Below are 25912 nucleotides of genomic sequence, written 5' to 3'. Positions count from 1 at the left end.
GAGAGAAGGAGAGAGTGGAGTCGAAGATAACTCCAATGTTTTTTACCTCACAGAAGGGCAGAAGGCAGAGATCATTGGAAGCACACCAATCCTGGATCGCGTATAGACTGTCAGGAATGAGCTAGGAAGATAAGGCAGCTGAGGGATGCCTGAAAGAGGGAAGCTGAGTGTTGTTGTAATCTGGCTTACAGAGCAGCTGTGTGTATGTGATGTCATGAGCTGTGGAAGGTTGGTGTTGGAGTGTTCTACTTGGTGGCAGTTAGTGAGAGAGCAAGCTGTGAGTTGAGAAGATGGGTGTGGGGGTGAGCCCGGCGTTCCCCTAATTGATGTTGTGTCATCTGTTTCCCCTACCATCCCCATGTTACTTATGGAGTACAGGTCAAGGACAATAAAACTCCTGAAACTTACCTTTGGAATCCAGACATCCACTTTGTTACACTGGCAATGAGGATGGGATGGTAGGTGGATTGCCCTCCTGATGGTGCAGCTGGGGGGCGTGCAGCACTCCTGGAACACCGCCCCCGTGATGTCCTGCCACACCCAGGCGGGTCCGTGTCTAATTGGCCACTGTGTGCAGTTTGTGGCCCCTCATGTTTAGAGAGTGGCACGCTGGTGGCAGTTATGTTTTGGACTTTGCCGTGTCTCTCAGTTCGATTCAGCTCCCGAGGCGGTTCTGTGAGGTGCTGTTTGAAGTTACAGCCTGCCCCTAGTCATCGAGGGGTGGTGCGCTGCTGGAGCTTGCAAGTTTGGCATCCTGTGACCAATCTTTGGGGGGCGCCATCCGCTAGCTGTCGGATGGCGGACCTGCCCCGCTGCGTTCCTGGTCAATGGGAGGTCTGAATGCGGTGGTAGCTGGAGGAAAAGAAAAGGTTCATTCCATTTGCATGGTGCAGGTGATGTTTCCGAAGCCACTGGCTGGAGCGGGCCGTCGTTGCGGCGGTGAGGGGATGATCGCCTGCAGTTGTAGTGATGGGGCAGAAATTGTGCTCTCTTTTGGCGGTGAGGTGTGTGAGATCAGCGGAGAGAGCCTTTCATTAAACACCTGTGGTGCTTGTGAGGAGAGAGCGCCGGTTCCGGTGGGTGTTTGCATCATTTTCATTGCGTTGCCTGGTAGTGAAGGGGGCCTTGGAGGAGTTCGATGCCAGCTCCTCAAGATGTTGCTGGGACAGCAACTCCAGTTGGACTGGTGACGTCACAACTGGCAGGGGCGTCTCCAGCCAGTCACGTGCGCAGAGCAGGATGTTGTCCTGCGTGTTTGCCTGCATCGCCCAGCTCCCGCACAGCTCCCGGCCGTTCCGGATGTTTTAAATGTTTGTGCTTGATCGTATACTTCCAGCCTTGCAAGCTCGTTCCCAGGGGTTGTGAGGAAGAAGGAACTCGCTTCCTATGAGTGTTTTATTGGAACATGAACAGGCTGTTGTTAGAGAACAATTGCGTACCAGGCAAACCATCGTGAGCAATTACCTGTAATTTTTACTGTTTCTGGACCTGGCACAAAGGTTTCGGAATCGGACTGGTATTCTTCTCGGCAATGGGCAATGGTCAGGTTAGTGTCTGGGCCTTATGCATGAGCAAATGAGTGTAGTAGCTTTGTATATGTTGTGGCCCATCGTTATCAGGATAGGCGCTAAAAGTCTGATTTTAAGTCCCACTTCAAGGTCCAGTGTAGTGTTAGGGATATTGTTGCTGAAGGCCGTTGTCAGTTCCCTGTGGTGTCCTTTGTTGTGGCCTTTTGTGGGATATTGAACCTTATGTATATGAGTTTGGTGTTTTTCTCTTTGCAACCCCCAGGTGAGGGGAAGGGGAGGTTGTAATGTCACTACTTCTGTGGGATGTATGTGATTAATTCTGCAACGACTAGTGCCATTGTTGTATTTCATCTTAGGGGTGGAACCTCGTTTCAAGGTAACGTTAACCCCCTGGAGTTCGGACTGGGGTTTTGAATTTAGGGTAGTAAATGCGTTAGTGTGACCTCCGTCACTTGGAACACTGACTTTCATGCAACATTGACATTGTGGTGCCCAGAAGTTCATGCCGGATTGCTTCTGTGGGCCGTATTTCCATGCTGGGGGACAGTACCTAATTGCTTCCCATGTGTTATGCAATGTTTTCATCTTTCCACATGTGGTATTTATGATTTCTGCACTCAATTCTCCATGCATTACACAATGTTATCAGCCTTTTAAATTTTATATTGTTGCATGCTTAGTGTTATCAGTGTTCGGGGTGTGAGTGCGGTGTATAGGTGCATGCAAGTAGTTTGGGCACGTGTGGTCGCATGTTTTATTCTGCATTGGGTTCTTAGTGCCTGTATTTTGCCGAAGCATTTCACCATGTCTGTGTGTGAGAGTGCGCATTGAGCTATTTGACAGCAGGAGTTGTTTTTTCATGGTGCCCAGTTTTGATACTGGGGTAGGTCGCTGTGTGTATGGGTTGGGTTATTGTCTATTTGTGTGTATAGAGTGCTTGGTGTGCCTGTTCTCATTCTGTGTTCTGTTATGTAGTGCCTGGTCTAGTGCCGGGATAGGTCACTGCGTTTTGTGGTGTATCTCAGGGCAGTTTTCATCTGTGGGTCCACGGTTCCTGGTTTAGTCCCAGGGTAGGTCGCTATGGTGTTTTTGGTTTCAGTTGTGCATTATTCCTGAGTGTGTGGTTGGAGTTGATGTGGTGGCTATGGTGTGTGGTTATGGCCATTAGTGCCTGGTGTTTTATCAGGGTAGGTCACTATTGGTGTTGTTCTCAGGGCAGTTGTTTTGCTGCAGTATGTTTCACAGCGTTTGCTTTGATTTCAGTCTGGTTGCTATACCTGAGATGTGTTTGAATGTTCATGTTGTCCGTAGTGCTTGGTCTAAGGGCTGAGGCAGGTCACTATGGGTTAGGGTTTTTAGCTTTGCCAGTGTTAGCATAGTACCCGGTTTCATCTGGTGTAGGTTATTATTTTGGTTCTGAGGTTGCCAGCTTACCTCCTGATTCCAAGCTGGGTAAATCAGGTTGTGTTACTGGTGTGTTTAGAATTGGTGTAACGTTAGAAAAAGTAAATGGCCAACGGTTTTGAGGTAGTGGAGCAGTATTTTGGGAGTGGTTCTTCCTTGTACTGCAGTCAGGACTGTGCTGCATGGGTCCCCCGGTTGATGTTGGGCATTTGTTGTTGCTCCGTTTAGGGTGCGGTTGGTATGTGCTCAGAGGGGCAGCTCTGATGCTCCGGGGGGCAGACCAGAGTGGAAGGTGTTTTGTACGAAGGAGGGTAAGTTTAGTTAGGTAGTTGTGTTAGTGTTTACTAACAATAGTGTGGCTACGGGTGGCAGCCCTAGGTTCTGAGGGACAGCTCAGGACAGGCGTAAGTGCTCTTTTTATTGTTTTTAGGCCTCGAGGGTGAGAACCGAGGGACTTGGTGAGTTGTGTTCTGGAGTTAGTGTGCCGTTGGGATTTTCTACTTGGTCCGGTTTGGCCTGTTAATGGTTTCCTTTTGTGTGGTTCCTATTAATTGAAGTTGCCAGGGGTTCTGGGCATAGGCGGCTGCTGTGTTGCAGAATTTCTGGTATCGTGCTGTGTTTGGATGTTTAGGGTTTGGTGCTGGTCACGTTACCTTAGTCATTCTTTTGTGTTTCCCTAGGGAGGGAGAGGTGTTGTAATCTGGCTTACAGAGCAGCTGTGTGTATGTGATGTCATGAGCTGTGGAAGGTTGATGTTGGAGTGTTCTACTGGGTGACAGTTAGTGAGAGAGCAAGCTGTGAGTTGAGAAGATGGGTGTGGGGGTGAGCCCGGTGTTTCCCTAATCAATGTCGTGTCATCTGTGTCCCCTACCATCCCCGTGTTACTTATGGAGTACAGGTCAAGGACAATAAAACTCCTGAAATTTACCTTTGGAATCCGGACATCCACTTTGTTACAAGTGTCATCGGCAGAACACTGAAAGTTAGAAGAGAAGGTGGAGATCAAGTGGGCCAAAGGGGCCAAATAGACATTGGAGAGCCAGGGTAAGAGGATAGAGCCCTGTGGGACACCACATGCGGTGAGAGAGGTGGTGGAGAGGAAGGACTCAAGTTGAACCTGGGAGGGTCGGTCTAGGAGAAAGGAGGTCAGCCACGCCAGGGCCTGATCCGTGATGCATAGGTTCTCACGTAGTCGATTAATTAGTGTGGCGTGACTGACCGTGTCAAAAGCAGAGGAAAGGTCAAGTAGGGGAATCGATAGGTACTTAACGCTGAGAAGAGGATCCAAGAGCACACCCTCCTGGAGCAATTTTGACACCCCGCTGGAGGAGCCATGCAGGGTGCCCACAGCATTGCCCTCCGGTGCCCCACACTTGAAAGAATTTGATGCCTGGTCAGAGGCCAGCACATTTTTTTAACTGAGGGATTGTTGGTATTATGGGTAAAAAAAGGTTACTGAAGATAAGTAATGGGACGAGGAAGTGAGACATCGAGGAAATGCTTTAAACTGCCGTTTAAAAAAATGAAAATCAATTTAGGAGTATTCTTTCACACTTTATTTCTTACATGGACACCTTATCTTAAATTATCTTTGCAAAGATAATTTGAAACAATTAGTTCAGTCGATACACTAACTTCGGTAACTGTAAAAACTGCCGCTGTCCCTCTCCTCCAGAATGATCATGGCCCAATTTCTCCATCAACAACAATCCGTGAAGAACTCGAAAGTGAGCGGCGGCCACAATAAAAGCCCGTGGATCAGGTTCATGGCTCCGCTGGACTTGTTCATTATGAAAACGTATTGATCAACGCACCCGGAGAACAAGCGCAGCCGCGGTCCAAACAATCTCCAGGCCACAGTATTAGGTCTTTCTTGAACACAAATATGGACTCAAAGTCCTCCAAAAATTGGTATTTATGGTTATCACCGCCACGCGAAGTGCAGGTGAACACCAAGAAAACCTTGAGACTAACTCATAGTGAAGAACTTTACTCTGGTGTTATAATACAGTTCCTTAGAATATTAGAGTGTGACATTCACAGTCCACGAATGCATGGAATTAATCATATGTTTCTTAAAATGTGTTTCTTTGAAAGAAAAAGAGACATGGTTATGTGAAAAATACAGCAATAGTGCAAAAGGATGTTAGACATACACATATTTCACAGAGAATTGTGGGTATGCAGATATCCTGCGAGGCCTTAGCGTATTTTTCATCGTTTAATGAGAAACATGTTTTCAAGGGGCATTGTTACTGCAAAGCAAAAATACTCTAAAATGCACAAGTTACAGTTGCCAACATAGGAAAAACTATCTCCATGAACTTCCCATGACGTCACACATGGCATCATAGATGAGATCACAATAAACGTTCAAGGATAGTAAATAGCCCTTTAGGAGGGGCCTATTTTCTATGTGAATTGGCTCAACTGGGAAGGTCACTCTGTTGAATATAAATGATGCGGCACATGATAAGCTAAAGGGACCCTATAGACTAGATATGAGCCTTTTGTAAAGCGTCCTTTAGCTACAATGTGGAGCTAGATCGTTATAAATCAGATGACCCTAGTTCCACAGTGTCCTCTAGTTACAGCCTCCGGTACTGCACCCTGGTAAATCAGATCAGCCGAGTTCAGCAGGGACCTCTAGTTATTGCCTGCAGTACTGCACCCTGGTAAATCAGATCAGCCGCGTTCAGCAGGGCCCTCTATTTACGGCCTTCGGTACTGCACCCTAGTAAATCAGATCAGCCGCGTTCAGCAGGGACCTCTAGTTACAGCCTGAGGTACTGCACCCTGGTAAAACAGATCCGCCGAGTTCCACAGGGACCTCTAGTTATTGCCTGCGGTACTGCACCCTGGTAAATCAGATCAGCCGAGTTCAGCAGGGACCACTAGTTGCAGCCTCTGGTACTGTAACCTTGTTAATCAGGGGAGCCTTGTTTCAAAGAGACCTCTAGTTACAGCCTGAGGTACTGCACCCTTATAAATTAAGTCGAGAACCTCTATACAGGCTGTGGAGTTGAAAGGTTTTACATCAGATGAAGAGCCTTTGGCACAGAACTCTTGTTATCGGAAGAGCCTGGTTCCACAGGGACCTCTAGTTGCAGATTAGCAGAGTTCCACAGTGACATTATGAGGCTAGAAAATACCCTACCAAAGCATAGATGGTATATTATGTTGGCCGAAAACCAATCGCATCATATGCCCTACATCGCCAATAGAGAATCATCAGCACAACCATAGAGCGTCCATTTTGTGCCCTAGATCCGCCATTTGCTTTCTTTGCCTTTCTGTTCAAACGCTTTGCAAAGATATTTTATTTTATTCTGCTCATGCACGAAGCAAGGACACAAGTTACATGTTGAGAGACCAGCCCAGACAGAAAGGCCAAACAGTACAGAAATACATTGTTTTCCTCCCTCACAAGTCCTTGAAGGTGAGCAGAGAGGTGAATCACCAAGCCAGGTGCCAGCCGGTCTCGCTGAAACTGTAGAAACAGGCCATTAAGGCATGAATTATACTTTCCTAGCGGCCCCCTTTCGGGGCCCTCTTTAGATCAGGCTGACCCCTAGTTCACGAATAGAAACTAGAAGATAGCATGCATTGGAACGTGTCTCTCCTACGAACACGGTCTGCTCGCTAAACAAGTGCTTTGTCTTCTTCATAACAAAGAATCATGTCTGCTTACTGCAAATTGCAACTGTTGCTAAACCAAGTAATATAGATTGAGAAAGAAACGTGTCATAATGTGTCATATTTGTCATAATTGTCAATTACCGAACCCTAGCTCAAGAAGATACATTATGGGTGTTTTGTCTTTTTGTATATATGATACTGTTGTAGAATGTTCGCTCTCTTGCGTCTCACGAGGTCTGGGTGACACACGTTGCGAGACGTGAGACCCAGAATATTTGCTTTGCAATAAACCCTAGTACTTGGGAATTGAACCTCGTGTCTGTCGTATCACTAGTGTATGGTGATTGTGCCTTGTTTCCATACGCGAGGGTCTTCAGGGCCTAGCAACCTCTCATGACAGTCTGCAGTACTGCAATCTAGCAAATCAGAAGAGCACAGTTCCACTGAGAGGAGTTCGAGCCTGTGATACTGCACCCTGGAAAATCAGATCAACTCAATTTGATAGGGACCACTAGTTGCAGCGTGTGGTGCTGCACCTTTGTAAACTAGATTAGCTTTCTTTCACAAAACCTCTGCTTACAGCATCTAAATACTTAACCTGTATAATTAAAACAGGGCTTCCACTTGCAGCCTGTGGAGTTGCAACCTTTTAAATCCACAGGCTGTATAGAGGCCCTTGTCATTATTTATAAGGATGCAGTACCGGAGGCTGTGACTAAAGGTCCCTTTGAAACAAAGCTCACCTGATTTACAAACCTCCCGTTTAAGCCTTTGGAGTTGCACCCTTATAAATCAGATACACCTAATTTCACAGGGACATCTAGTGGTGTTGTGTGGTACTGCGTCCTTAGAAACTAAATGATATGATATGATATGGCATTTGTAATGCGCCTATACACAAGTGTTTCAAGGCGCAACGAGGCAAGGGGGGGAAACAAGGGGAGACAGACAACGATCCTACTAGGCCAGGTGTCATTCAGATCGCACAAGTGCAAGGGTAGAGGGGAAAGGGAGAAGTGCAGGGGGGAAGGGAGAGGGGAAAGTGCATTACAGGGTTAATAGCATACAGGAAAAAAACAAGGGCCAACTAGTGGCAGTGCGAGTAAGTGCAGATAAGTGCTGGGATGGGGGGGCTGTGGGATACAGACACAGTCCCGTAGTGCAGGGGGTGCCAGGGAGGCAGTGCAGGGGAGAGTGGCTGGGCCAAGGACCGAGAACGGCGAGTGGCCCAGTTGCAGATTCAGTGCAGTTTCAGTAACTTTAGCAGGGGAAAGAGGGAGAGAAAGCAGAGGCGAAGAGGAAGGTTTTGAGGTGCTTCCGGAACCAGAGATGGTTCTCCTCAAGTTCCAGGGAGGCAGGAAGGCTGTTCCAGAGGGAGGCCCCTGCAGCGGAGAGAGATCTGCCACCGACTCGTTGTTTGGAGAAGCGCCTGACCCTGAGGGAGTTGGAGGCGGATGAGAGAAGAGCTCGAGAAGGAAGATATTTAGGAAGAGAGAGTTGAAGGTATTTTGGCCCAAGGCCCCAAAAGGCCTTGTGGACAATGCAGAGGGTTTTGAACTTGATCCTTGCAGTCACTGGGAGCCAGTGTAGTGATTTCAGTCCTGGAGAGATACGGTCCCTGGGCTTGAGGCCAAGGACAAGTCTCGCAGTCCTGTTCTGGATGAGTTGCAAAGGGCGGAGAGTAGAGGCAGGCAGATTCAGATAGAGGCTGTTACAGTAGTCAAGCTTCGAGAGAACCAGGGCTCTAGAGACAGAGAACTTCTGGGGGAAGGAGAGGAAAGGAAGGATACCTCTGAGGAGGTGTAGCTGGTAGTGTGACTTCTTAGAGATGTCAAATATGTGAGGAGAGAAGGAGAGTGTGGAGAACAAATGAGAATTGTTCCATACATAGGGACCTCTAGTTAGAACCTTTGACAAGGCAGCTTGTTATCAGATGAGCCTAGTTGTAGCTGGGGTTCTGCATCCTTGTAAATCACACGAGCAGAGTGTCATAGCAACCTCTAGCTACAGCAAGTGGCACTGCATCCTTGTCAATCAGATGAGCCAGCCCAGCTACACACAGACTTCTAGTGATGGCCTATGGCACTGCACCCTTATAAATAAAGATGAGAATTGCTCCACAGGAACCTCTAGTTACAGCCTGTGGCAGTGCATCCAAGGATATTAGATGGGATTTGTTCCACATGAACAATTATTTTTAACAGCGCTACTGGTTGAAAACTTCAAGTTGGTGGAACATGATTTCAAAGTTAATATAGTTCATTATATGTGCAGAGTAGGCATCCAATGGAAATCTATTTGAGTCATAGACAAATGGAGACAGAGGGCTCGATTCAGGGAATTATTTGCGCGGCAAATAGGGAATTTGCGCTCCAAACTGCATGCCAAATCCCGTTTGTCGATTCATGGAATCGAACGCGCAGGACTTTTCCAGGACTTGCATGGACGCTGCACAGGCTTGGCACGTCTCTCCGAGCCATTGAATGCCTTGCGCGAGACACCACGCAGAGAATGGGCGTGACTTGCGCACAGGGCTAGGCAGGGGCGGAACACAGAAAATGGGGAAGAACATGTGAAAAAGTGGGCGTTACGAGGGACGGCCCGAATGCAGTCACTTGGACGGCCACAATTGCGCCAAACAACACGTATTCATGGAATTCCCCGCGCAGCCTCTCGGCAAATAACGGGCCACACAAAGTCCTTGATCACTATGCCACCCGAAGGCAGGCGTAAAGACACTTGCGCATAGGAATTGCAGTGCAGAGGTTGGTTTGCATGTTGGATTTAGGGGTGCATGTACACATCCAGGGTTCCGATCTAACTTAGGGGTGTGCAAACGCAGTGTAGCGGGGTGCAGGAATGGTTTACGGGTGTTTGCATGCTGATTTTCTGAGTTCAACCCCAGTTACGAAGTATCATACGCATGTTGTCTGGCTGCCAGCAACAGTTACGGGGACCCTTCCCAATGTCCCAGGGATACAGGCATGCTTGCAGGGAACCCCACATATTATTTGAAAGGTGCGTGTATTCGTGCCCAGGGGTAGCTTTTCTGGCTGTTTATGCTTTATGTGGGGGCGTGTTGGGGACATACCGTGCGTGACTTGCGAATATGGTTACTTTGCGCAGTAATTTCCATGAAATTGCCCAGTGTCATTCTCGGCGCCTGGCATTTGCGGGAGAAATGCACACTTTTCCATGAATCGGGCACAAAATGTACTTGTTCATTCTGTAACAGGAGTTCTTAATACACCGGTGAGAACCCTTAGAGTGTCCATCCTGAGCTCTCTCAAATGAGAAAAAATGTATTTGAGTAGGTGACTAACCTGCACATATATGACTTAAGGCTGTTCTCCTTACCATTGTGTCAAAAAAAAAACAGCCTGTCTGTAACTCTATGCTTTTCATCACATTAAATGCTAAACCACAGAGGGGCTAATTTTTAAGTCCTCATAATTTGGTGGCAGAGAGCCATTACACTTCAATGTAGAGGGCTCCTCGGCACCAATTTTTGGACATGTGCACAACAGAGTGCAAATGTGCAGGGAAAAAGGTGGCGTGCAAGCGTATATCACGTCCTTTGTCCTGCAATTTTGCGTTCCGCCATACAAATTAAGTAAATGTTGGGTTCCATGTACGCATGGCAGGCAGCATTGCCCGTCCGGGAACTACGGTACTGGTAAGCATGCCAGTACCGTAGTTCCCGGACCGGCAAACTATGAGTTGTGCTCGCGGGTGCCTTTCTGACCTGGCAGGCAGAAAGGCACCCGTGAGCACAGCATGTCGGATGCACCGGCACCGTTATAAACGGTGCGGGTGCATCCAACCTCCCCATTCCCATTGAACCCCATGGGGCCGAATGGAAATGGGGAGCATCTATTTTCTGGCACCCGCAAATGGGCAATTACCGGGTCCGGCAAGGCCGTAATGACCCTGAATTGCCCATTTGCAGGCGTCGGAACAAAAAGGACACCGGCGGCAGCCATGCCTGTATTGCAGGCACGGCTTCCGCCGATGTCATAATAAGGCCCAATGAATCCCTACGGAGTCCGCCAGCTTTATGCTGGCACATAATACCGGTGGGCACCATAGGGATCTCCGGCATTTGCGCCTGCGTGAAAATGCATGATATGATATGATAGAATTTGTATGGCGAAGAGGAAGAGAGGTGGCGGAAATACAAGTTGTTGCACAAGAGGAGGTGGCAAGTTAAGGTGGCTTTGTCAGAATTGTGATCGCATATTTCAGGGGTTTTGTTAAGTTCAATTTTCATCTTAAAATCACTGCACTTAAAGATTTTTCCTTTTAACGTTGCTGCAACTAAACATTTTGTCCCTGAATTTAAAAGGTATTGTTACAATTTATTGCTACTTTAACGTCCCTGCAACTTGCAAATTGACAGGGTAATTCTTGGAATCAAGCGCAGAAGTGGCGTTCGCGGCTGGCGCACAGAGGGAGCGTGCGCCAGCTTGCGCCAGCCGTGTGCACCAAAACACATTTTCACGCACCGCGTATTCATGGATTTCAACATCCATAACCAGCCATGGCGCAGCGACCCTGCAGCAGCGCCAGTTATGCCCCCAACCCCGCCCTTTGCCCTAAAAACAGCCGCACAAATCCCCTACGTGGCGCAAAGGACAGTGGACCAGCATACAGCCCCCCAACAACGAAATTGTGCTAAAAACGGCACTCACCCCTCACGCGACAACCCAATCGCGTGTAAAAATCCTTGCGCACCCCTCGGAATACGCGTACCCCGCTTGCGCAGCCAATCGCGTGTAAAACTCCTCGCGCACCCCTCGGAATACGCATACCCCACTCGCGCCAGCCCAATTGCGTGTAAAACTCCTTGCGCACCCCTCAGAATACGCGTGACCCGCACTCGCCAGCCCAATCGCGTGTAAAATTCCTCACGCACCCCTCGGAATATGCGTACCCCGCCTGCGCCAGGCAAATCGTGTGGAAAAAGTCCCCCCTGTGGTGTGGGCTGCCTGAGGGGCATGGACAGGGTGGATGGGCTGCCTGCGGGGCATGGTCAGGGGTGATGGGCTGCCTGCGGGGCATGGTCAGGGTGGATGGGCTGCCTGCGGGGTATGGACAGGGTGGATGGGCTGCCTGCGGGTCATGGTCAGGTGTGATGGGCTGCCTGCGGGGCATGGACAGGTGGATGTGCTGCCTGCGGGGCATGGTCAGGGGTGATGGGCTGCCTGCGGGGCATGGTCAGGGTGGATGGGCTGCCTGCAGGGCATGGACAGGGTGGATGGGCTGCCTGCGGGTCATGGTCAGGTGTGATGGGTTGCCTGCGGGGCATGGACAGGTGGATGGGCTGCCTGCGGGGCATGGTCAGTGGTGATGGGCTGCCTGCGGGGTATGGTCAGGGGTGTTGGGCTGCCTGCGGGCCATGGTCAGGGGTGATGGGCTGTCTGCGGGGCATGGCCAGGACTGATGGGCTGTCTGCGGGGCATGGCCAGGGTGGATGGGCTGCCTGCGGGGCATGATCGGGGTGGATGGGCTGCCTGTGGGGCATGGTCAGGATAGTAAGGGGTTCCCTGTGGTGTGGGCTGCCTGCAGGTGGTGCATGTGGCTCCTCACCACACGGGTGCGCGGCTAGGGGGGTATGCGAGAGCGCTTTTCACGCGAATCTGCTGGCACGAGCGGGGTACGTGTATTCTGAGGGGTGCGCAAGGAGTTTAACACGCGATTTGGCTGGCGCGAGCGTCGTGCGCGTATTCCGGGGGTGCGCGAGGAGTTTTACACGAGATTTGGCTGGGTCAAGCGAGGTACGCGTTTACCGGGGGTGCGCGAGGAGTTTTACATGAGATTATGGTGGCGTGAGCGGGGTGCGCGTATTCCACGGGTGCGCAAGTAGTTTTACACGCGATTTGGCTGGGGCAAGCGGGGTATGTGTATACCGGGGATGCGCAAGGAGTTTTACACGCAATTTGGCTGGTGCGAGTGGGGTACATCTATACCGGGGGTGCGCGAGAAGTTTTACATGCGATTTGGCTGGCACGAGAGGGGTACACATATACCGGGGGTTCGCGAGTAGTATTATACATGATAGGGCTGCTGCGAGCGGGGTACCGGGGTGCGTACCCTGTTTGCCAGCCCAATCGCGTGTAATACTTCTCGTGCACCCCCAGTATACCCGTACCCCCCTCGCGCCAGCCCAATCGCCTGAAAAAGGACGTGCATACTCGGATCTCCCGCGAATGCATCTCGCAAGCAGCCCACGCCACAACGGAGCCCCCCATCACCCGTGAGCATGCCAGTAGGTATGTCTCCAATCATGTTCACCCCCAGTGATGGCAACCTGCCAGCAGGCCCCGACTCATGTCCCCCCAACACCACCCCCAGTGACGGAAACCTGCCAGCAGGCCCCGACTCATGTCCCCCCACACCACCCACAGTGACGGCAACATGCCAGCAGGCCCCGACTCATGTCCCCCCCACACCACCCCCAGTGACGGCAACCTGCCAGCAGGCCCCGACTCATGTCCCCCCAACAAACACGTTGTCACAATCCAGGTCCACGTTACAAATGCAAAACCCAAATCACACCACACGCTGCACCACCCCAGTCTAAACACACCACCATCCATTGTACCCACTCCCCAGTAAATGTCCCATGCCATGACATTCAGAAAAGCACACGCATGCACCCAAAGACATGTCCAACAGAGACACACAACAGTGACACATGACTGAGCCAATGCTGACTGACACATGCACAAAACCAATGAGAGTAGACCACACCAATAATTAACATTTGTGAAATGTATTAAAATAAAGATGAAATGACAAAATGAAATAAAAAGATGAAACTGAAAAAGTCATGAAAGTTCAAATCATAAATAATGTACAATCCGTGAGAAATAAAAAATAAAAAATTCAAACTGCAAAGTGGTCCATCTCCAAAGTCCAATAAACTCAATCCAAAATGAAAAGTACAAAAAACCATTCCTTCATGGGATCATAAAAACAAAAGTATGTACATGTCCTGAACTATTTACAATGAAAGTACGATGATCCCATGACAAAATTAAACCTACATAAAACCCTATAAACAAAACTATATACAAAAAGTAGTGCAAAGTCCATGGACTCCAAAACAGAAAAAAAACCAAAATGAAACATTTCCCTTCATAACTATATACAAAGGCGGCGGGCTAGTCCTACGGCTCACTTCTTGATGTTCCGGGCCAGGGCATCATCGAACTCCACGTCGATGTCCCAGAGGCAGGCATGTTCCCTGGCCTCGAGGGCTCGCAGGGATTCTGCCATGGACTCCTCCAACTCCCTGCGAGTTGCCACGAGGCACTCAGCCCGCCTCAACGCCAGGTGCATGGAGTTCTCCACCCTGACCATCGTGAGCCGTGCCCTCTCCGCCCACCGCTGCTCTGCATCAATTTCCTGGCACAACCGCTGCCACACGGAAGATACTCCCAGTCCTGGGTCCTTCTGCCCGTCGGCCGATGCCTGCCCCCGGGATGTTGTTGTCCCCGAGACTTGACGCCTCCCACGTTGAGCCTGCTGCTGCCTAGATGACACGTGCCTGTGCCACCACGACGGCCTCCAGTACAATGGTATCCCCCGGCGCCGTCGTGCGCGTGCCCTCCTCGTAGATGCCTGCACATCCTCCATTGGCTGGGGTCCAGTTGTTGGTGTGACCACCCCTGATGGACCTCTGACTCTCGACTGTGGCAGGGATGAGGTCTCCACCAGCCTGGCCGCGTGCTGAGGGGCAGGTCCACAGGGTGCCCAGGTGAGACAAAGGCGCGGAAGACATCACAGAGGACGACTGGCACATAGGGGGTGCAGTTGAGGAGGGGGTCGCAAGAGCGTCCAGCACACGGAGGAACCCTGTGCCGGTGACCTGTCCTAGCAAGTAGAGGCGGGATCACAGGTATTCGAAATGACGTGCATTGTCATGCCTAGAACCCTGCACGTCATCCCAAATACCACGTGTGAGCAACTCAACACCGACTAGGACAGGCTCAATCCAGTCACGGATTTCCACGTCTGCAGGGAGTGGAAGGCCAGTTGTTGTAGACGCATCCCCTCCCTGCGCACGGGTCTGGACAAAGGCATCCCTGCTGGTGCCGGATGATGCAGTCACAAGATCATTGGCAGGATTACACACAGGCACCTCCACGGCGGCCTGTGCTGCCTCCTGCCCCTGCCCCTGGACTGCACCACTTGCACCAGTGGAACCACCCCCTCCAGGCCCCGTGTGTGGGTCTGATACGGCCTCCTCCTCAAACACACCCCCTACCGACCTCGGTGACTCCATGCCGTTTTCCTCAGTATGCCCCTGTGGGGGCCCACCTGCCCCTTCTGCTGCCGAGGACTCCACCTCCAACCTTCGCCTCTTGGACCTCCCCTTGGCAGCTGCGGCCATGCAGCACCAGACTCCTCACTCCCGGAAGATATTAAAACCTGGGAGGGGCGCTAGCCCTTGCGCCTCCGGCTGGCGGTGGCATCCCTGCAGCTGTGCTCCACAGCACTGTCTCCGCCCTCTTCATCAGTCGACGCTGCAGACAAGGAGAGACAGAACACAGGCCTCAGGGCACCGTACAATGGTCTGCTACACACATAACAATTGCACATGAGTGGCAGTGTCAGACATCACAGACGCCATCACCCTCCCCAACACTCAGGTCAATTGAACACACTCACATGCACAAATACGCAGGGAACGTGCAACAGGCATCAGCATCCATAAACACGTAACTGCATGAACATCCAAAGGTTGGCATGACGTCACAAGCAACATAGGGAGTGCCGATCACATGCACACATGCCACCAGACAGACATGCATCTGTACATCTCCACCTCAGGTCACAGTGCAATAATCGGCAACTATGTCACATCTGCTAATCAGGTACCCAGATGTCCGTGTCACATGCGTCCATGGCATCTCACAGTCCCACACATACCAAAAAAAAGACACACGCACATGTACACCGTGCACGCGCATGAAGGTGGGACCAGCATCCATGTGTCACACCCCAAACATGGCATAGTACATACCCAGAAATGCAAACATGTATGCATCTCCACATGCAGTTGGGCATCATGCATTGGAACACATACACCATTGATGTGCATCACACATGACTGGACTCACATGCAGCACGGGCATGTCCCTGCACACACACATCCATACATGGGCCATGTCAGAAATATGTCCAAGCTGCACACTCCTGCCACGCCTCAACATGCACTGTGTGGAATGGGATAGCTCAGACACTCACCGCTCGACTCCAGACGGGTCTCACTCTCTAGGGCCTGGTGGTGAAGCACTGGGTTGATGCGTTCCAGGACCCTCATCTGGTCGATGGTAAGTTGGACCCGGCACCCCCCTGCATCCGCTGCACGCAACAGGTGCCGGCCCTTCCTGAGGGTCCTGGACCTGAAGTCTTCCCAGCGCTTCTGGATTTGTTTTAAGTCGCGGGTTGCCACCCCCTCAGCGTTGATGGCAACCACGATGTCCGACCAGATCCTCGTCCGTATTTCCTTGTCGGCGCACAGTCGTCTGAAGCGGGCATCATAATGCCCCAGGACTTGCTCCACCAGGATGCCAACTTCTCTGGCTGAGAAGCTGTCAGCCCTCTGCCTCTCTGGCTGGGGGTTGCCAGTGGTCTCAGATGGTGTTTGGCCTGACATGGCAACCCCCGAGGCAGGTGTGAGTGGGCAACTGGGTCCTGGGGCTGGGCTGTGGAGTGATAGAACACTAGTCGGGAGTCTTCTGTTCCAGCAGGGGTGGCCACAGCAACTGGACCCCTGGCAATGGCTGATGTGCAGGCACCAAATAGCAGGACACGATGGCAGCAGGCAGGCAGGCAGCAGCAGATGGCTCGTTGGAGGCTGCTCAGAGCTCTCGATGGGGCAGGTAAATGGCCTTCTTGGCAGGAGCGTGTTCTTCCGTGTGTTGTCGGGTCGACAGCTTGATGCAGAGTGATTTAGCACGTGAGAAAACCACACGTCAGCGTGTAATTCGAGGAAAGGGCCTTAGCGCGTAAGCGAGTAAGTGACGTGATGCGTGCAGGCGTTTCCCTCGGCACGGGTTAAATATGAGCGCGGGCCAGCAGTTCGGTGTATGTGCTTTTCGTGGAGACCGACACGTGTATTGCTACTTCTTGTTGTTTCACACGCCATCACTTCACAGCGGATCGAGGATGTACCTGGTGGGGGTGTTGCCTACGTGTGTTTTTCTTTCCCACGCTAGTCAGACAGTGAGTCGCGCACGCTATTTCTCCCACTGCGGGTCCTCCTGTGTGTCGCGTACCCGTTTTCAAGGTCATAGTATCCTGTGTGTCCCACACGTACGCATTTTTTGTGTCCCTGGGTGCCACCGCGTACTGCAGGAGGTTAATTCCACACACGTGGGCTACCGGGGGTTGCGTGCACGGTTTTATTGTATATTTGGGGTGCCTGAGCGTTGCGTGACCCGTCATTTTCTCCCAGGGGTCACATACAGCCTTGCAGGAGCACAGGGGTGCTGTTTACATCAGGTACCCCTCCCCCTTCACCACAATTGCCCAGGTCAATTGTCGTGTACACCTCCCATTGGCACTAGTACATCAGTGCCATGGTTGGGAAGCCACGAAAGTTGGGCATCCTCCACGTGTTGGGTGTGGTCAGGGATGTGGCCAGGGTGATCAGGGAGTAGGGCGAGTCCAGGGGGGCCAGGGTGGCTGCAGAGGGGGAAGAGGCAGGGGTGTGCCACATGTGCAGGATGTCCTGCCACGTGTTGGTGCAGTCATGCCACCACCCCCTACGGCTCCGGGAGATGCAGCTGTTGCATTTGACCCTGGTGCCCATGTGACATGTGAAGCAGGCGGGGACTGTCCTCCTCACCGCACATGCACCCTACTGACATGCTAGTCACTCGACTGCCCCTCCGGTCCATGTTCCAGCTCACTGACCTGTCTGCATGTGGCCTGTGGTGTCGTTCCGCACAGCACTCGGACTATGTCATCGCATGACTGACATGCATGTGTGGTCAGCCTGCATGCGGGTACTCCACGCGGGCATGCTTCCTTGCCCCTCCACCCCCCTGCACCACAATTTCACCATGGCACTGGTGGGTAACATGTTGGACTACTGCAATGGCCTGTTCCACGCTCCTGTGTACATGCACACTTCCCTCTGGAAAACCTGCCAGACACATACTCTGGGGTACATCCTTTGTCCTTGATGTACGGTGTCTCACTCAGACTGTGCAGATGGCAGATGTTCCCCGGGGACATGAGTGCCCATTCATGCTCATGCTCCATGTGCATTCCTTGCACGCCCCTATGTGTCCTTGGCAGGATGATCATTGTAGTACATCTCCGGGATTACATACGTGTAATGGCATTTTGTCATCCATTCCAAGCTCACTCTTGCTCAGTCCTGCATCACGCACATGTTTAGGGTGTCATTGTCTGTGTGGGGCACATGCCTCCCCCTGTTGCAGTCCCCCTGACTCTGTTGAACTGGTGTAGTGCCTTCTACATGAATGGGTGTACTGCCGAGGGTTCATCATGTGTCCTGCTTACTGTCCCATTCCCATCTGCTGTGGTGCCAGTTGACTGAGATGATGCAATTGACGCTAGCCAACACTCTCTGCCAATACACAGTTCTCTGGTGAACCTTTCATTGCCATGCGATGCCTCCCTGCATGTTCACTAAGGGGTGGGGGGGTTAACTGTAGCCATGCAACCCAGTCCGTGCACATTGCACATGATGGCTGAACTTGCCCTTACACTGCCGTCATGTTGACTGTTTGACATCAAAATGTACTTGTTGATGTGGATTGTTGGGAACGTACACATGTACTGCACTGCACCCACCCACCTCTGAGCCATGTTACACCGTTCGACATGTCTACTCACTGCTGCAATGTCAAAGTGACCTGGCATGTATGTTCAGATGTTCATCGCTTCACTGTTATGAAACGCACTAGCACAGGTGTATCCTGTGACACATGTACTCTGTATTAGAACACCCTAGCGGGTGTTTAGCAAAGTTGATTGGTCAATCTGCGGGCTATACTAGCTGGTATTACCTGCAGATTGATTACAGCATGCAAATCGGGCTGTAATTACCGTGGAGCTGCCTGCACGTGTGTGTGTGTACACTTTAACATACATCGAAGCAAGCAGCGTTGAAGCTGCTTGCTTTGCTGTATAGGAAGGTGTTCATATACACCATACGGGTGTATATGAACACTTTCACATACACATGTGCAAGCAGCTTCAACGTTGTGTTGTGCAACATTGCAGCTACTTACTTTGGTGTGTGTGAAAGTGTTTATTTACACACGTGTTCTAAGCAGCATTTTTGGTAAATTACAAATATGTCGTTATTTTACAACAATGCTGCTGAGATTTCAGCATTGCGCCCATTATGTTAAACCGCCACTATCCTGAAGGTGCACTGTCGTGCACTACGAGTACGGCCAGGCCCACTTGAGAATACTGGTGGAGCCTGGCCGTAGTGATTTGACGCACTGATTCATGGTTTTTGCCACTTTCACTGCACAAAGTTGTTGTAAAAGCTTCATGGACTGGCAGCTCGGACCGTACCGGGCGTTATGGTCCCTCATACCTCGTTGAAGGCCCTCGCTTTGCTCGGGACATTAACTATGTCTTCAGGGCTCATGATGCACTGTACGGGCCGAGCTGCAGATCGATGAAGATATATTGGTGATGATGATTAAGTGATGCATGTCTTCATGCATATTACGTGTGTCATGGTGTGTTTTGAATCACTTGCAGCTGTGGCCATATGGCTGTTCAAACATGCTTATGCTACGTGCCATCTCTTTGTTGCCATCTGTCATTTCTGCTTGTGATATGTGCCTGCCAGAGGTTATGTGTGATGCAGGTGATATACTACATTCAGTACATGTGTAGGCTTCGCAATTTACACGCATCCATTTCTGCTTTCAGGATGCCATTGCATATCAATGCCACTGGATGCATGCCAGAGTTTGAGTTGTGTGTGACATGTCTGCTTCATGTGTTGGCTGTCGATGTAGTGAGGTCTATGTGTGTGTGTGTGTTATGTGCTGCTGACATGTGTACTCATGTTTGTTTTGTTCACGTTACAGGTGAAGACGCAATGGAGCCAGAGGATGAGGATGTCATTAAAGACACAGGGTTGCTTTTACATCAACAACGAGGCACAAGTGGGGGTCGTGGGGTGGTAGGCCACGAGAACCCATTTGTGCTCCAGACCATCGTGTCCAGGGCTGGCAATCAGTCAAGCTCTGATGAACACTCTGAGCACGTTGTTGAATTTGATGGGCATAGTAACGTTTCATCGTCGCCGGTGAGTGATCCTGATGTGGATGATCTTCTGTCCACGACACCTGCAGTGAGGGGCCAGGAAGTGTTGGAACATCCACCTGTGGTGGTTCTGGGCGCACGGTCACACTCCACACCAGTTGGTCATGTTCCTGGGGCATCAGGTCAACGGAGGGATGCAGTCCTGCAGCCACGGGCAGTGCCAAACCAGCAAGGACCATGGCTCCTTGGGTCCCCTAGGTGTAATGTCTGGCAATGCGGTGGCCGTGCACCACCGGGGAGCACTGAGTGGGAGCATGCCATGTATGTCAGTTCACAGCAACAGGGGGCAGCTATTGAGATGATTGCTCAAGGCATGGAAAGTGTGGCCCAATCCGTGCTTCCCCCTGATAGGCAGGTGGAGCTCCAGCAGCAGACAACGCAGTCCATGTGCCGCTCACTCAGGCTGGGCATGGCAGCCTCAAACAGGGCATGCCGGGCTGAAATGGTGTCTCTGCGTGAAGCAATTGCTGCTCAGGCAGAGGCACACAAGGAGGCCCTGAGGGAAGGACACCGATCCCTCAGATCTACTCTGGGTGTGCTCTTGATGTCCCAGAGGCAGCGGTCAGAAGTGAGGATGGAGCAGCATGAAAACACCATCTCGGCTGAGCTACGTGCAAGCCGGGAGGTGCTCCGGATGTCGTTTGAGGCCATGCAGGCAGAACTCCGTCTTACACGTGCTACCATGCAAGAGGAAGCACGCGTATCACGTGAGGTGCTGCATGCTGACCTATGTGCCATTGCCACTCAGGACCGGGTTTACCAGACGCGCATGCTTGCTGCCGTGGAGGGGCAAGCTGCGGATAGGCGTGATCATGCAACTGTGCCACGTCCACTTTCTGATTTACATCTAGAGGGTGACTAGGACGACGACTTATCTTCCACACAGGTCGGGCCGTGCAGGCTTTGAGCCCATGGAGGTTTTTTTTAATCTCAACATCATTGCATGTGGGTGTTGAGGTGCACCCTGTACACCCCCCCCTGGGTGCCCTCTGCCCCTCCCAGGTCGTATGTGGCCATTTCTTCTTTTAAAAAAAATATTATTATTTGTCTATTGTGCATTCATGTGACAGTGTGGTACTTTGTTGCATTTGAAAGCATCCACTGTGTGTTCCAGCTGGGCCCATACAAGCTTGTCTCGTGTATGTGTTTGTGGCTTGGGGTCATGACACATATGCCACTCCTGCTTCCCCTTTGCATGGGCTTGCAAGGATGGATCGGTGTGACAATAGATTACACAGGGGCATTGGGCTTTCGTCATATCTGAGGCCAGTCTGCAGTCCACTTGGGTATACACCCCTAGTGGGGATTAAGGATGTTTTCTCCACGGCATGTCTGCAATCAATTTTGGAGAGTATATTTTTGAACTGGACTTTTTTTGAAGTTGATTGTGATGTTTTTTCATTACTTGCCTGTATACGTGGTTGATGCACTTCATGCTGTAGACGGTAGCCTGCACCCTTTAGCTGTCAAAGCCACACTGATGATGGGAGGGGGCCGTGTGGTGACAATGTCAAGTTGGTACACTTGGGCTACTGTGATTGGTCACTGTCTGACATTGTCAATGTGGGGTGCTATGTACATGATGTGTTCTGCTGGTCAATGGATGTTTCTGTGTTGGGTTTACTTTTCAGGTGTCAGGGGATTGGTGTGGTTTGACACACTGGGGGGTCCACAAGGGCAATGTTCACATGTGATGTGTACAGGACACCGAGGGTCGCTTCATTTCACATGCATATATTGAGTGCATGTCCCCACTGACACACACACTTACACAACGCACCACCACACATACAACCACCCATCCATGCCCACACGTGCACACAGATTGCCTTCTCTGCCATGCTGTGTCCCTGCAGCGCATGATCACTTACAATTTTCCAATCGCGTACATGCGTCACAGGGTAATTTCTGTTGCTTGTCCTTTTTTATATGATGCTCAAGGGGTATCCCCAATGCAAAGGCCACTCACTGTGATGTGTGCTGAGCGGTGTGTTGCAGGGGACACACACACAGCACACGGTTTTGGGATTTGCGGATTTGGATTGCACAATGTGCATGCCAACAGGCATTCTGTCTTTTGTTGATGGTACTGCTGGTGGCATGCATTTGTGTATGACTTTGTATGTGTGGGAGGTTGTTGGTCAGTCATTTCATCTAATTCCATGTCGGGTGTAATTGTCTCAGGCCTGTTTCCATTTATCACGTGGCACTTCGTGACGATTTTGTCATGTGTTGTGCATTTGGTTTGCTCTTTTGCTGTTGCATGCCATGTCATGGTGTGGCTGACGAGGGTCATGGGGGTTGGGAGGGTTTGGGTGACATACCAGTGATTTATTTTCATGGCCTGTTTTGCAGCGGGGTGGTGGGATATGCACCTTGCATGTGTTCCTTTTGGTCACACGGGAGTGGTTATGTTTAAGTGGCTAGGGATGCACACAATGTAGCACTTCAGTGGAAACATTCTCAGGGTGGTAAGGTTGTGACAGTTGACTGTCCCATGTCATCGTCGATTGTCACCTGGTATGTGCCAGGCCTGTGCGCTCTGCAGGGGTGGGAGTTTAGGTGAAAAATGTGTCCACAAGCTGGGTCTGGGCTGCCTCGCCACGTGCCCTTTCCCCTCCCATGCGCAGCACCTGTGCGTGTGGTTGGGGATGTGGGGGCACCACCATGTCCACCGGTATGCCCCGCCATGTTGCAACATTGTGCAGGACACATGCTGCCACAATGATCCTGCTCACTACTGGGGGTGCTCACTAAACGCTGGCCCCCAGTGTGGTCAAGGGAGCGGAAGCGTGACTTGAGCACTCCGAATGTGCGCTCCACTATGGCCCTGGTTGCTATATAGGCTGCGTTGTATCTTACCTGGGGTCGTGTGGTGGGGTTCCGTATTGGCATCATCATGTGGGTGCTCAGAGGGTAGGCACTGTCCCCTGGGAGGTGATGATGGTTGTCATTAGTTGGGTTTGTGTATTTGTCTGTGTGTGACATGCATGCATGTGCACAGACATTTGTACTCACCAATGAGCCATGTGTTTCCATGCTTCCCAGATTCCAGGGCCCGGCTCAGGGTGGACATTCTGTATATGAAACTGTCATGGGTAGACCCAGGATAGTTTGCATAGACAGAGGTAATGATTCCCTGGGCATTGCATGCAACCTGTACGTTGATGGAATGCCAGTGCTTGTGGTTCTGGTAGATGTTCTCGGTGGCCCTAGGTGGACGTAGGGCCACATGTGTGCAATCTATAGCACCGGGCACTTTGGGGAAGTGTGCCACCCTGTAAATGTCCTGGACCACGGCCTGCCTTTCTGCGGGTGTTCTGGGCATGTATATGTGCTTGCGGACTGAGGGACGCGCAGTCATGATTGCCAACACCTGGTGTAGGCAGCGTGACTGCGTGTCCTGTGAGCCGCCCCCAACTATGGCAGTTGTCCGCTGAAATGACCCAGTGGCCAAAAAATGCAGGACATTGAGCACCTTTTCCAATGGGCTCAGTGCTTGGGAGCACAAGGTGGGTGATGTGAGGTCATCCTCCCACTCAGTGACCAGGTCTAGGATGATATGAGGTGGAAACCTATACCTGCCATAGACCTGGTCATCAGGCATCCCATAAAGGCTGGTCCTGGGCAAATAAATGCAGGGCTGGCTATTCTCCTCCTCCTGCGGTGTCCCACGATCACTGCTGCGAGAAATGGGACATTCATCGTAGCTGTATATGTGTGTTTGTTGTTTGCGCGCACTTTTATACTGCGTGGGGGCGCATCGGCCTGCTTTCAAGTGGCGGACGTGTTTACGCCTGTGCGTGTCTTTTGGTGTGCGCAGGTTTTCCCTATTCAATTCCATGAATACGTGTTGTTCGCGAGCATGTGGGCGTTCCATGTATTTCCAGCAGTACTTCCCCAGTTATGCCCTCATTTTCACGCATTGTTCCCCATTCTGCGTGTTCTGCCCCCTTTATGGTGTCTGCGCTACACGTTGTGCGCTTTCGCTGTGCGCATCGCGCACGGCGTACGGGATGTTGCAGTGACGTGTAAGGTAGGTGCAGATTAGGCGCAGCTCCCAAGAAAAACACGCGCAGTGACTTCCATGAATCGCTTGCGTGCGAATCGCACACGTGCGCTGGATTTTTCACGCTTGCACCACTGATTTTGGCATACAATTGTTCCATGAATCTGCCCCTAAATTACATCAATACGCGGGGCATGGATTTTCTACATGCGCGCAGACTCAGGCAGTGAGCTTCTCGTGCGCGGCCCCTGCAGGATTTCTGCACACATTTCCATGAATCGGGCCTTTAAAGTGTGCCCATTTTACCTCCACTCAAGACGCTCCAACAGTAAGGACGTTCGGGCATTGGGCTACGTCTACACTGATAAGCAGCAAAGACAAAAATATATTGCTGAATGCAAAGGCTGAGATAGCCTCTATTACACTTTGAACGTAAACAGGACACAGCTTGGAGGTTTGGGGGGTCGGGAGGTGCAGGGCTGCTACACTCACTGCTCGTATCGCTTAACAGTACACCATGTACAGCAAATATGTTGAGGTTCTACAACTACCCGGGGTTCAATGCTATTTTAAGGACATCTTTTGGTGGTTATGTGAACTTCAGCCTTCAGTCTTCATTTAATCCTTGCGTGTACATGTTACCCTCGCTGCATTAATAGGCTGCTAGGGGTAAAGTATAAGCCATAGAGCCTGGGGGACTGTAGTGCAGTTTTGGGTGGGCAGTACCTAGCCTAAGCAGATCCCTGTCAGTCTCCAAGAGCACTCCTTGAGGTGGGAATCCCTCAGTCCGCCATTACTAGCACCCGATTATGGTCAATGTGTAGGGCAGTGAAGATGCCTGCATGCTGACGCAGACTGAGCACAGCAAGAGATATATGACCTAACAATGGGGGTTCCATTGAGTGTCCCCCGAATAACATTTTTCAATGATGAGTTAAAATGATGCATTATACAGGACTTTCTGTGAAAAATTGGGTAAAAAAAGCCACAGACTTTGCAATAGGTGGTGTATTGTAGAGTGGGCGAAGATTCTTCCTGTCTAATACTCTGTTACTTTGTTGCTGCTGGTGGAGTAAGTTCTGAAGAAAGTCCTGTTTCTTTGTCAACTGCCCTTCAAAAGGGGCTTGGTCCCGCGGAGTGGCCGCGGGCTCGAGGGAATCAGAAAATCATCCTAAAGAACAACGGAAGCGTGAATCAAGGGACTGTGCGGTGTGTCGGGTGCCTGAAACGGTGGGACATTTTTTGATTAGGTGTGAGAGACATGTTGCAGAGAGAGAATTGATGATGGTTCAGTTGACTGCGTTGGGTGTGGCTGAGCTGAGCGGGAGGGCTTTGCTGGGAGGTGATGGGGAGAGAGGCAGGAGGAGGAGTAGTGTGATGTTGGATTTTGTGAGGCAGACGGGGAGGTGGAAGGAGTTTTGAGTTTAAATGGAGCTAAATAATAATTAGTGGGTACTGTGCACATCATTCTATAGGATGGGGAAGCGCCTGCGTGGGTCCGCCCATGCCTCCATAATTAAGAAGAAGAAGAAGAACGTCCAGCGACGCGTAGGACTGCCTGATGCAGGCGTAAGGAAGAAGGAGGAAGGCGTGTTGGAGCATCGGAGTGAGCGGCAAGTCAGGGTGGCACTCAGGCAGGAGGGAGTTCCGGGCGTGTTGTGCTGAGCCTTGCCTGAGAGACCACGAAACCACTAAGACTGAACAAGCCAAGGTGTAGCCCCGGCCCCAGTTAAACTAAAGCCCTAGGCTACCCTATAATACTGCCTCACGGCCCACAGACAGTCCATCCAGTCCAGCTTGTGACAAGCTGTGATAACGACTGTGCATTTATCTTGGACTCTATTGCAAGAGCCAGACAGTACTTGGGAAAGGATCGGTACATGCTACGACAACTGTCATTGAGCGGATGTTCTCAAACTACACCGCATATAGCCCACCCACCGTCAGTTAAGTTGTGACAAAAGAAGAGGGGGAAGCACACGGATAAAGCGGA

The 25912-nt window shown here is 51.1% G+C and overlaps 1 long non-coding RNA gene across 1 annotated transcript in view; it reads left to right on the top strand.

Annotated features, from left to right (window-relative positions):
• The first annotated feature begins 1291 nt into the window (after positions 1-1291).
• Positions 1292-25912, top strand: part of LOC138549686 (uncharacterized) — a 268834-nt gene continuing 244213 nt past the window's right edge. Inside the window, exon 1 of the long non-coding RNA XR_011293466.1 lies at positions 1292-1546. This is a non-coding gene — a long non-coding RNA (uncharacterized lncRNA). The remainder of the gene's footprint in view (positions 1547-25912) is intronic.

The sequence above is a fragment of the Ambystoma mexicanum genome, chromosome 1q (assembly GCF_040938575.1).
Source record: "Ambystoma mexicanum isolate Mex_15411 chromosome 1q, UKY_AmexF1_1, whole genome shotgun sequence".
In the NCBI taxonomy this organism is placed as follows: domain Eukaryota; kingdom Metazoa; phylum Chordata; class Amphibia; order Caudata; family Ambystomatidae; genus Ambystoma; species Ambystoma mexicanum.
This window is presented reverse-complemented; position numbering and strand designations above follow the sequence as displayed.